Here is an 11,917-nt window from a genome sequence, read left to right as displayed (position 1 = left end):
CTTGATATCTCTTTTTTCCCTTTTCAAGGTTTTTTTGAAGACCCTGACCTGGAGTTACACTCTGACTTCAGTTCTTTGCTGGAATGGGACCTGCTCCCAGGGCCTCATGACTGGCCACTTTTTAATATCGCAAGGACAAGGCCTAGCACGCCTGCAGGGCGCCGGATTTTTCTGGCTCTGGCGACGTGCTGATTCTAGGCCTGTTCACCTGTCTGAAGCATCACAGGAGAACACAGAGCATCAGGAGTAGTGGGCTAGCTACTGTGGGTTGTGTATCTGAACATCGGGAGTAGTGGGCTAGCTACTGTGGGCTGTGTATCTGAACATCGGGAGCAGTGGGCTAGCTACTGTGGGTTGTGTATCTGAACATCAGGAGCAGTGGGCTAGCTACTGTGGGCTGTGTATCTGAAGATCTGTGGGTTGTGTATCTGAACATTGGGAGTAGTGGGCTAGCTGCTGTGGGTTGCGTATCTGAACATCGGGAGTAGTGGGCTAGCTACTGTGGGTTGTGTACCTGAACATCGGGAGTAGTGGGCTAGCTGCTGTGGGCTGTGTATCTGAAGATCTGTGGGTTGTGTATCTGAACATTGGGAGTAGTGGGCTAGCTGCTGTGGGTTGCGTATCTGAACATCGGGAGTAGTGGGCTAGCTACTGTGGGTTGTGTACCTGAACATCGGGAGTAGTGGGCTAGCTGCTGTGGGTTGTGTATCTGAAGATCTGTGGGTTGTGTACCTGAACATCGGGAGTAGTGGGCTAGCTACTGTGGGTTGTGTATCTGAACATCGGGACTAGTGGGCTAGCTGCTGTGGGTTGTGTATCTGAACATCGGGAGTAGTGGGCTAGCTACTGTGGGTTGTGTATCTGAACATCGGGACTAGTGGGCTAGCTGCTGTGGGTTGTGTATCTGAACATCGGGAGTAGTGGGCTAGCTACTGTGGGTTGTGTATCTGAACATCGGGAGTAGTGGGCTAGCTGCTGTGGGTTGTGTATCTGAACATCGGGACTAGTGGGCTAGCTGCTGTGGGTTGTGTATCTGAACATCAGGAGCAGTGGGCTAGCTACTGTGGGTTCTGTATCTGAAGAGCTCTGTCTTTCTGGGGCTGACTCTCTGGGTACAGCGTTTGGAAAAAGCAACACAACAGACTTGTAACACCGAAAAGTAGTAAGTTGTTTATTATGTCTTTCCTCTTGCTGTGAAACTGGGACACCTCTTTTTCCCTTATTAGGGAAATAGAGAGCCTGTGGTATGTTGAATTACTGGGTGAATGAGTAGTCTTTGGGGTACTGCAAGTCTGCATCTTTATTGATGCTTGCTGCACACTTGAGTGCCCGGCGGGGAGAGCTGATGCTTTTTGCTGTTGGGGGGTGGGGGGGTCATTGCCATGCTGCTGCTTCTGTATGGGAGGGGTAGCTGGGGAGGGCTTGGGGTTCTAACGTTTAACTGTCATTCATTCTTTGGGGCACTCTGTTTTCATGGATGTTTGCGAAGAAAAAGAATTTCAGGATGTATATTGTATACATTTCTCTGACATTAAACGTACTTACTGAAACTTATTGAATTTCTTTTGGTGCATGGGGGGGTGGTTTGAAGTTTGATGTTTCTCTTTGGTTCTTCTTTGCTTTATGACTGTGGGGAAGATGAATTTCAGGGTTGTATGCTGCATGCATACTTTGTTTAGAAATGTACTTTGAATCTTTGATGAGAAATATTAATTGCTTTCCCCACAGATGCTGCCTGATCTGCTTGAGGTTTCTAGCATTCTCTGTTTTAGGACAACCTCAGAGCTCCCATGTTCCAACCCAATGAGAGAATCTAAAGTACATTTCTTTCATCAGGACCTCTTCCATCCTCTCCCATCCACTCCATCATCTTGTTGACCTCCTACCATCAGGCAAAATGCACTAAGTACAAGAACTGTTAGTCTGGGTAACAGCTTCTTCCCCCGGACTGTGAGACTTCTGAGCATCTAGGACACATTATTGATGACAGCACCAGTCGCAACAATACTGCTATATATTTAACTATATGTTGTAAACACATTTTATGTCCACTTGTACATCTATAGAATACTTATTTTTATCTGTTAATATTATTGTGCTAATATTATTTTACGTGCTGTATGTGCAGGTGGTGGTGCCTACCAGCCATCAAGTACATACGTTTACAGAAAGCTGCAGGAAAGAGGCCAGCAATATCATGAAGGATCCCACCCACCCTGCTCATGAACTCTTTGTCCCTCTCCCTTCAGGATGGAGGCTACATAGCATCCAAACCAGCAACACCAGACTCAAACACAGTTATTTTTTCCAGGGCTGATCAACAGCTCCAACCTCTAACATACCCTCAACATTCCCCACCACCACAACTTCATAATTTCCTGTGGTGCATACAGTCAATCTACAGTATGTATATAAGCTATCTTCTGTACTTATATTTTGTTTTTTATTACTGTGTTCTTTATCTTATTGTGTTTTTTGTGCAGTATCAGATCCCAAGTAATAATTATTTTGTTCTCCTTTACAATGTGTACTGGAAATGACGTTAGCCAACCTTAAATCTTGATATGTGTACTGTGTTTTGCACGTCGGTCGCTGAGGAATGTTGTTTTGTTTTTATATTTAGTTGAGATACAGTGTGGAATAGACCCTTTCGGCCTTTCAAGCCACACAGCCCAGCAATCCTAGGATTTAACCCTAGCCTAATCACAGGGCAATTTACAATGACCAACTAAACTACCAACTAGTACATTTTTGGTCTGAGGGAGGAAATCGGAGCACCCAGAAGAAATCCATGTGGTCCAGGGAGAACGTGCAATCTCCTTGCAGGTAGCGATGGGAATTGAACCTGAATCGCTGGTAATGTAGAGAACTGTGCTAATCGCTGCACAACTGTGCCACCCCTTCTTGTTTTCTAAGTAGCCTGCTGCAGTATCAGCTTAATCCTCCCATTCTGAAATGACTAAACATGATCTAGTGCCCAGTGTACATGTCAATGCATTCCCACACGCGTTCTGTGGTCACTTTATTAGGTATCTTCTGTATACATGCATATAGTGGAATGACAATAAACCTGAACTTCAACATTTCTAAGTATTATGGATGTTGCTGACAAAGCCGGAGTTAAATATTCTTTAAGTGATCTAGTAAGAACGGCGGTGGGCTGCCTTCCTGAGTCATTACAGTTCTTCACATGAAGAAACTGTCACGTGCTGGAAAGGAACCTTGTCTAGTGGTGTTTCCTTGGCCTGTGTTATTGTCCTTCATGATTGGAGGGACCTTCAGTTTGGACACTACTCTTGGAGTGATCTACACAAGGAACACTTTATGGATGGAACATATTGCAGACACAGTCCATTTTGCCAACTTTATCATGGCTCAGAGTTTTGCGTGCTTCACTGACACTAAGACCTATGTTGGTTGGAGTCAGGGCCTTGTGGTAGGGTCACCCATGCCAAACAGGTCAAAGGGTAGAGGCCAGTCTAAGAGTGGTCCACCAGTCCTCTAGGTTCTGGGGTTCAGCTCAGGACTACCAACGCTGACCATTCAAAAACAATTGTTAGAGAAACAACAGTGAAGTATACTTCTGTACCGACAGAGATGGAGGACATTCATTGCGGCCCTAAATTGCCAGTGGCATTACAGAGTAAGTAGAAACACCAAAGAAATCTGGTTCATGCTTCAGGGAGTTATATCAATTGCAGAACAATCTGGCAGTCAGATTCTGGGACTTTGTAAAGCATTATAGCATATGAATGTTTGCTCTCTGAATTTGGGTCTTGTTAAATGCTTAGAAGAGGTATAGCAATGCCCATTTTCTGTCCTTGTGTCCTTTGCTATGTCATTATGAAAAACTTGCTACTTAATGGTGCCAGGGGGATGCCTCGGTTAATGGTGAGGGTCGAAAGCATAAAAAGAGGTGGGAACAATGTTTCCTGTAATTTGTAATAACCAGTGTGCACAAAAATCTTGAGCTGTGCAATTTTTTTTGCCTAGTGACGACAACATGTGCGCACTGAATAATTTCTTCAATAAAAACCATGTAAGTAAGCAAGTTCTAAATTCTGCAGACAAATCATCACAAGCTCCACATTGTCAACACCTTCCACATCAGAAACTGGAAAGGGAAATGTGACCGTGTACGATTGTGAAATACACTTAACGTGCCAACAAGGTAAAGGGTGACAACCTTTTGTGCGCAGTTTAGATTCATCTGTGTGCTAGTAGCAAAGGATGCATGTGTGCGCACATGTGCTCACCTTAGAGGGAACAGTGCTTGGGAACCCCTGTACAAAGTAGACAAAATTTCCTTGTTGAGATGATTTGCTTTATGAATAAATCCTGTTTCAGTCTCAGGTGTTATATCATCTGTGCTAATTTTAAACCTGCTTCAGCTAGCCATCTTTTTCTGTCATTTGCCTGCATGAATTTGTTCTAACTACACCACCTTTATGTAAATCTGCGGGGATCTCTGTTTATTTCTCTTTTTCAAAGGAAGTGTGAAGGAAAATGTTGAAACATGACAATGTTAAACTTCCACAGAAAAAATCCTGAACTATCTGTGTGCTTAGCAACAAACAATGTGTGTTGTTACACAATCACTACAAAAGCAAAGTGCCAAGAGTTTGATGATATTCCACTGAATGTTGACGCTAACCAGCTTGTAACATTATGGAATAGTTGTAGGAGGACATAACTAATATTTACTGGCAAGCATGAACAGGCTTCACCATTTCTAATGATTCAAATGTAGCTCTCTGGGAACAGCTACCGTAAAAAAGCAAAATCTTCCACAGCGGCAGCACTGAGTCAGAGGTCTGCTGGGCTGGATATGACTAGTGCTTGTCACATGGAATTTGGATCAGTGACTTTAACCTGCCAAGTGCACTCCAGTTACACACAAAAGAGATAAGTCAGTATCCATCTCTCATAAAGCATTAATCGCAGTTTCCACAAAATCCACTAAATCCCATTAATTTTCCTGTTCAGGGAGTTTGGGGGTTGATGTTGTGTTTTGTTAGTTTTTGTGCTGGGGAGAGGGCTTTTGGGGTTGATGTTCTTGTTGCATTTTGGTACTTGTTTGTGCAGGGGTGAGTGACTGCAGATTGACGTTCTTGTTACGCTTTGACAGCTTTTTGGTGCAGTTGAAGGGGGTTTGGGGGTTGATGGTGGTGTGTGTGTGTGTGTGTGTGTGTGTGTGTGTGTGTGTGTGTGTGTGTGTGTGTGTGTGTGTGTGTGTGTGTGTGTGTGTGTGTGTGTGTGTGTGTGTGTGTGTGTGTGTGTGTGTGTGTGTGTGTGTGTGTGTGTGTTTTCATGGTCCATGGTTTTCTTTGTTTCATGGCTATCTGGAGAAAACAAATCTCAGCATTGTATACTCCATACATACTTTGATAATACACTAACCTTTGAATCTTCAAACTTCCTGTAATTTTACTTTGTATTTACCATACCAATACTCTGCACCCCCTATTACACCATACTATAAATGATTATTAATCTTTTAAACCATTTAAAACATGCAGAATGCTCAATCAGCATTGTTCCATTCTGTTCCTCAAGTAAGGGAAGACAAATGGTCCACAAAGTTTGAAGTCACAGTGAATTATGAAGGAACTCATCTCAAATCATTGAGTATCCTATTTATACAGTTCACTTGAAAATATTTTCATCTTCAGCATCCTTTACAGAGCGACATGCAGGGCTTGCTTTCTTACTCGTTGTTTGAATTCTGCTGATTCACGGGGCCAAGAGCTGTAATTAGTCCCAAGACCAATTACATAAATAACAGATCTGGAGCTATTACAGACTAAACGCTTTCACTTAAATGTCTGTTTTACCACATTGCATAAATAATGAGTCTAAAAGCACAAAGATGTTCGGAAAACATTAACTCTTACAGCGCTGCAGGATGCCGCGTCCTCAAATCTTATTATCATTCTAAACCTGATGTAATCCAGTTCAAGGAACTTCTGTTCTTATGCTACGACAGTGCTGTGCACAATACTGTGCAAAAGTCTTAGAAACATATATAGCTAGGGTACCTAAGACATTCAAACAGTACTGTATTCGTCAATGTGGAGGAAAGAGTGAGTTTGTAAATCTGACGCGAGCAATGGATTTTGGGAATTGCGAGGGTGGAACACCACAGGAGGGGTGCGGAACAGGTGGGAGAGAAGGAATGTCAAGGGCGGGGGGGGGGGGGGGTGATGCGTGTGCAGACACCTCTAGCTCTGAGACACCAGGCAAGGTCATTTGATTCCAAGCAATGGGTTTATTGATCAGTACAAATGTCTCTTTGGTGTTTCCCACATCCTCCTTTCTCCCTTTCCATTTTCCCAGTTATGATTCTCCTCTCCCTGCCCCCTTCCTACAAAAGAGACCCATATCAGAATGAGGTTTATCATCACCCACATACATCATTTTGCAGAGGCAGTACAGTGCAATACATAAAATTACTGCAGTACAGTCGGAGGCTTCCTAGCTATATATATGTGCCTAAGACTTCTGCACAATACTGTAAGTTACTTGATCTACCTTCCCTTACCTGTCTGAGATACCAAAATGCAGGTTTGTAAACTATCATTTTGATGGACACTCAATCAAGGATTCCTTGGTGCCTCTGCTGTTGATGCATGGTGAGAGGGTAGGGGGCTGTCAGGGCCTCTGCTGGTGTTGGTAGGGGGAGGGGGAGTTCAAAGCTTTTGCTGCTGCTTGTGTGAAAGGGGGCTTCGAGGTATAATGTGGTAGTTAGCTTACTTGTTGGTCAAAAGGTTCCATCAAGCCAGTCACCAGCTGGCCTGTTTGAAACCTGTAATAGCTCTTACTCATTGGTTGCCTTGTATGCCACAGCACTGGTGTCCAGTTTCAGACATCTCTGGGGCGTAAGAATCGTACGTGCAGGAGGCTCTCTCTCTCTCTCTCTTTCCTTTGTGCCCTCGGCACGTTTCTCAGAACCATTGGGAAAGTGTGTTCTGGAATATCTGCTTGCCCTCTTAGCTAACTATTTGTTTGTTGAATATTTAGTTTTGTAGTTTGTTAACTTGGAGGACTTAGATATTTGTTTGAATCTTTTACTGTTTGTAAATAAATGATTGATATGCTTATCCGTAATCAGTGTCTTCTGTCTCACATATCAATCCCGTGAACGAGGATTCGCTGTTTCTATCGTGCATTCTATGGAGTTTCTCATTTCGTGGATGTCTGTGAAGAGTAAGAATTTCAGGTTGTATACTGTATACATTCTCTAAAATTAAATGAACCTTTGAATCTTCGAACATATTCTAAAAACTTGAAATAAAAGGTCAAGACCCTTGCAATATCTGGCCAGATAACCCAGTACAGAGAGCGAAGTTACAGGATTGTTTAATTCCACGTCAGAAAGCTGCTCATGGTTGTCCACATACTGATGTGAATTATACGGCAACTATTTTTTTATGGGCTATTTAATTAGTGTTTCTTTTCAGACATGACTGAAGCTGAGATTTAGCAGCAATTAAGCATTGAGGTTGATGATGTGCATTATTGGAGACCTTCTCATACTAAAAGTGAAACTGACACTTTATCTACCAAACCATTCAGGCAGATTGTTCAAAGCACGGTAAGAACTCCTTCCAGTATCCTGGCTGGCATTTATTCCTTGCCCAGGTGAAGTGGTGATTATTTCCTTTATGTTTTGCCTTGTTTTAGAGGTAAGTTAGTAAAGGCTTGAGAACAAGATTGTATGCAGAAACTTAAATATGGGAAATCTTACCTTCCCAGGTTGAAGATAACAACTCTGAAAAGTGTTTATTTTGTTTCACTCTTTGTGGACAGATGAGAGTTGCATCATAGAAACAGTGAATATCAAGCATAATTTTTGCACTGCTCCGATGTGTACACTTGTATACTGCTCACAGTCCCAAATACTTTCTCTAGGTTCAACTTTTCATCTACACACCAGGGGTAGTATACATTGGTCAATTAACTGACCAACTTGTACATTTTCAAAGTTCAAAGTACATTTATTATCAAAATGTGTACGTATTATACAACCTTGAGATATGTCTCTTTACAGGCAGCCCAGCCACAGAATAAAGAAGACCAATTGAACCCATGAAAAAGACCAACCAACCACCAATGTGTAGAGAGAAAAAAAAACTGTGCAAGCTATACAAGGAAGCAAATTGCATTTAGGACAAAAGCAAGTCCTCAGACATGAAGCCCAGAGCAGTCGGTGCAGGCCCACGGCCTCAGCCTCGGTACAGCACACAGCCCACAGACAGGAGGCCCACGGCCTCAGCCTCTGTACAGCACACAGCCCACAGACAGGAGGCCCACGGCCTCAGCCTCTGTACAGCACACAGCCCACAGACAGGAGGCCCACGGCCTCAGCCTCTGTACAGCACACAGCCCACAGACAGGAGGCCCAGAGCAGCCTCTGTACAGTGCAGAGTGGAGTAAATGAGCAAGACGAGCCTGACCCTCCCCTCTGGTGACAACACCCTGCCTTTTCAATCTTTCTGGCCTGGCATTTAACTCATCCAAACATCGGGTCATTCCTCGATCTAAGACCCGAGCCTGTCACATCGATACCCACTGGGCCTGGGGCTGCCACCGTGTTTCGACCTGTTCCTGACCTTTCTAAAGTCTGGGACACGGGAGGGAAAGCAGAGCAACAAGAGGAAAGTTACATGGTCCCAGTGAGAACGTGGAAATCACAGCCAGCAGACATGATTGAACCAGAATTATTGGTGCAGTGCTCTTGCAAACATGCTTGTTGCTCTTTTTCTACGCCTGATTTAATGTTGAATTCTAGTATTCTAATACACTTCTTGATCATTTATTTTTGGATTTGTAAACCTTGTTGATGAAAGGTATAGTTTAGTTGTTTCAAAACAGCAAGGTCATTGATGCTCTGTGATGCTGTCGGCAGCGCACACTTTCGGCAAAATAAGGGCAAAAATTGCTGAGGACAGCAGTAAAATGTCAAACTCAATATCTCAGATTGCACTAACTTCAGGCCCAATATGTAAATAGACTTTAAAAAAGTGGCTATATAGATAATAAACATTGCATTTAGCTAAACTTGTGAGAGGCATACAGCACATTAATGCAATAAAACCTACCCAAACAATAACGTTAGAAATGTTCCCAATCTATGAAAACTGACTGATAATAATGTATTGAGCCCAGCATCCAATTTGGGCTTTTGCAGATCACATTATCCATTAACTTTACTGCTTTAAGTTGACTTTTGAATGAGCTTTGCCACTGACAATGCCTAAACATGCATGGTGGCAGTAAAAAAAGTAAATGAGGTGCTGGGTTATATTATCAGATCGATTGAGTTTTGCTCCTCAGAGGTCAATCTAAAGATGGACAGAATGCTGATCAGTCTGATTCCTCAGCACCAGTTTCTTAATAAGATAGAACAGTAAAACTGAAAAAGAGTGCTTCAAAATATCAAAGCAGCAGGACGGAACGATATAGTGTCAAGGTGGTATATTGCACCTTTAGTAGATGTCTACAAATACTTGACAACACAAAGGGTGATCAAGCTCTTTGTTACTGAGAAGGATCATTGAGACGAGGACATTAAAATTACTAAAGGTTCTATTAAGACCAAAAGCAGGGTGGGGATCTGTCTCTACCAAAGGAGGTGTAAGACACTCTATCTCTCAGCTACCCTCTGTCATTCTTGGGCAAGATGTAACATCTGATTAGACCCTCTGACCCAATGGATCAGGGTCACATGAAGCCATGGGAGCAGGTGGTGGATGGTCACATGAGCAGCTGGTGCATATCACAAGTCCTGGTTATGCGACCACTGATGCCAGGCAGACAATCACTGAAGAGTGTTGATAATTTCTGGGGTCACCTGCCTTGTAAATACACTGCCCAGAAGAAGGAAATGGCAAACCACTTCTGTAGAAGAATTTACCAAGAACAATCATGGTCATGGGACCACAGTTGCCTATGTCATATGACACAATACATAATGATGATGATGATCTATTTAGGGGAATTGCTAATACTGGTATTCATAAAAGGGCTGAGAGACTTTCTTCACCTTCTGCAGTGGAGATTACACCTTTGTAGAGTCCAGCATAGGAGCAATTGCTGAAGGAATACAGCAAACCATTGAGCAAAGCTGTACTACCTTTACAGTATGTTTGCAAGGAAATCCTAAAGTTGCTCATCATAGAGTCTTACAACACAGAGTTTTCCTCTTTGAGCCATGCTATACATACTGACCATCCATGCTAATGCCAGCACTTGGATGCATAGCTTGACAATTCAAGTAGGTCTAGAGCAGAGGTTCCCAACCTGTTTTATGCTATGGACCCTTACCACTAACCAAGTGGTCTGTGGACACCAGGTTCGGAAGCCCTGATCAAGATACTTCTTAAATGTGTGAGAGTCCCTGTCTCCACCACATTTTCTGGCAGTTCTTTCTAAACTTTGAAACTCCAAGCTCTTACTCATTACCTTACCCCTGGTTTCAGGTACCTCTGGTATGAAGAAAGTTTACTTCTATCTATACCCCCTCATAATTTTATAAACCTCTGTCATCCCGTCGCAGTCTGCCACGCTCCATAGAAAACAAACTGCCTCTTCTCATAACCACACCTGTTTCAGCAACATCTTGGTGAATCTCCTCTGCATCCTCTCCAGAATCAGCATATCCTTTGGGTATTGCAGCGACAAAAACTGTGCACGATATTCCAGATGCGGCTTCATCACTGGCAGATGCTTGCACGGTATGTCTCATGTAGATCTCACAGCTGTTACATTTTGATCTATGCTGTTCCATATCATTTGCTTGTAAAGTACAAGATTCACCCAATATCAGAAAGAATTTTGCATATAAGAACAAAAGTGCTTAGAGCTTGAACAACATTGAGTGATTAATAAGTCCCCGTAATTTAATGTAGCTAAAGGTGGTCTTTAAAGATTCTTCAGCAACAACAAGCTTTCTAAACACACAGTTCCCATCTCAGACCGATATTGCTTGAAAATCGTTGTTCATAACACCTTTGTTCACCTTTGTAATTTTGCATTAATTCAAAAGCGCAAGATAGCATTAATGTTTTACCATAGATCAACACGGATTGGTTTGTTGACCTGGTTGCCTTGGCATTAAGAGCACGAACATTCTTCAGGGCAATATTGCATCTGCTTTCTTAGATTGCTTGGGATGCTTTCCAAGAGCATTACTGATGGTTATGTTTTTTGTGTTATTGCTCTGGGCTATTCTTCATTGTTGCAGCTTTTTAGTATCTGGGTTGGGTCGTAGCTAGTGACTGAGCTTAGGTAGAACTGGATATACCAGATTGTGAAGATGGAACTTCTGCACTTTTAATGTCTCCTTTATGTTGCATTTCTCTCAGTGCTTTAACAAATCAAAATACACGCACAAAATATCTGCAAAATAAAGTTTCTACTGACTTTGAATGGAACTCGTGACTTAGAGCCATATCAAAGAGACAAGAGGTTGTGAAAATGATGGAATGGAGGTCTTGAGCGACTGACACAAAATGCTGGAGAACCTCAGCAGGTCAGGCAGCATCTATGAAGGGCTGATGAAGGACATTGGCCCAAAATGGTAGGTGTTCATTTTCCTGCATAGATGCTACCTGACCTGTTGAGTTCTTCCAGCATGTTCTGTGTGTTGCTTAGAACTAAATGTTGTGGGGCAGCACAGATCAAAATGTGTTAACTAAAACTTTATTCATGGTTATGCAGATAACTTGATCTACCACTACTGAGCAAATTATCTGCACAATAGTCTCTTTGAATTACTCTGAATAAATTTGGGACTTCACTGCAAAGAAACAGGTGCTGAGGTTGCAGTTCACCTCTTAACACTGTTCCTCATAAACAGAGTTAGTTTCCACTATATACTAACGATTTCTACATGTTTACATAGGAAGCATCATGG

The sequence above is a fragment of the Hemitrygon akajei genome, chromosome 14 (genome assembly GCF_048418815.1).
Source record: "Hemitrygon akajei chromosome 14, sHemAka1.3, whole genome shotgun sequence".
Taxonomy (NCBI): domain Eukaryota; kingdom Metazoa; phylum Chordata; class Chondrichthyes; order Myliobatiformes; family Dasyatidae; genus Hemitrygon; species Hemitrygon akajei.
Note: the sequence above shows the minus strand (reverse complement) of the source record.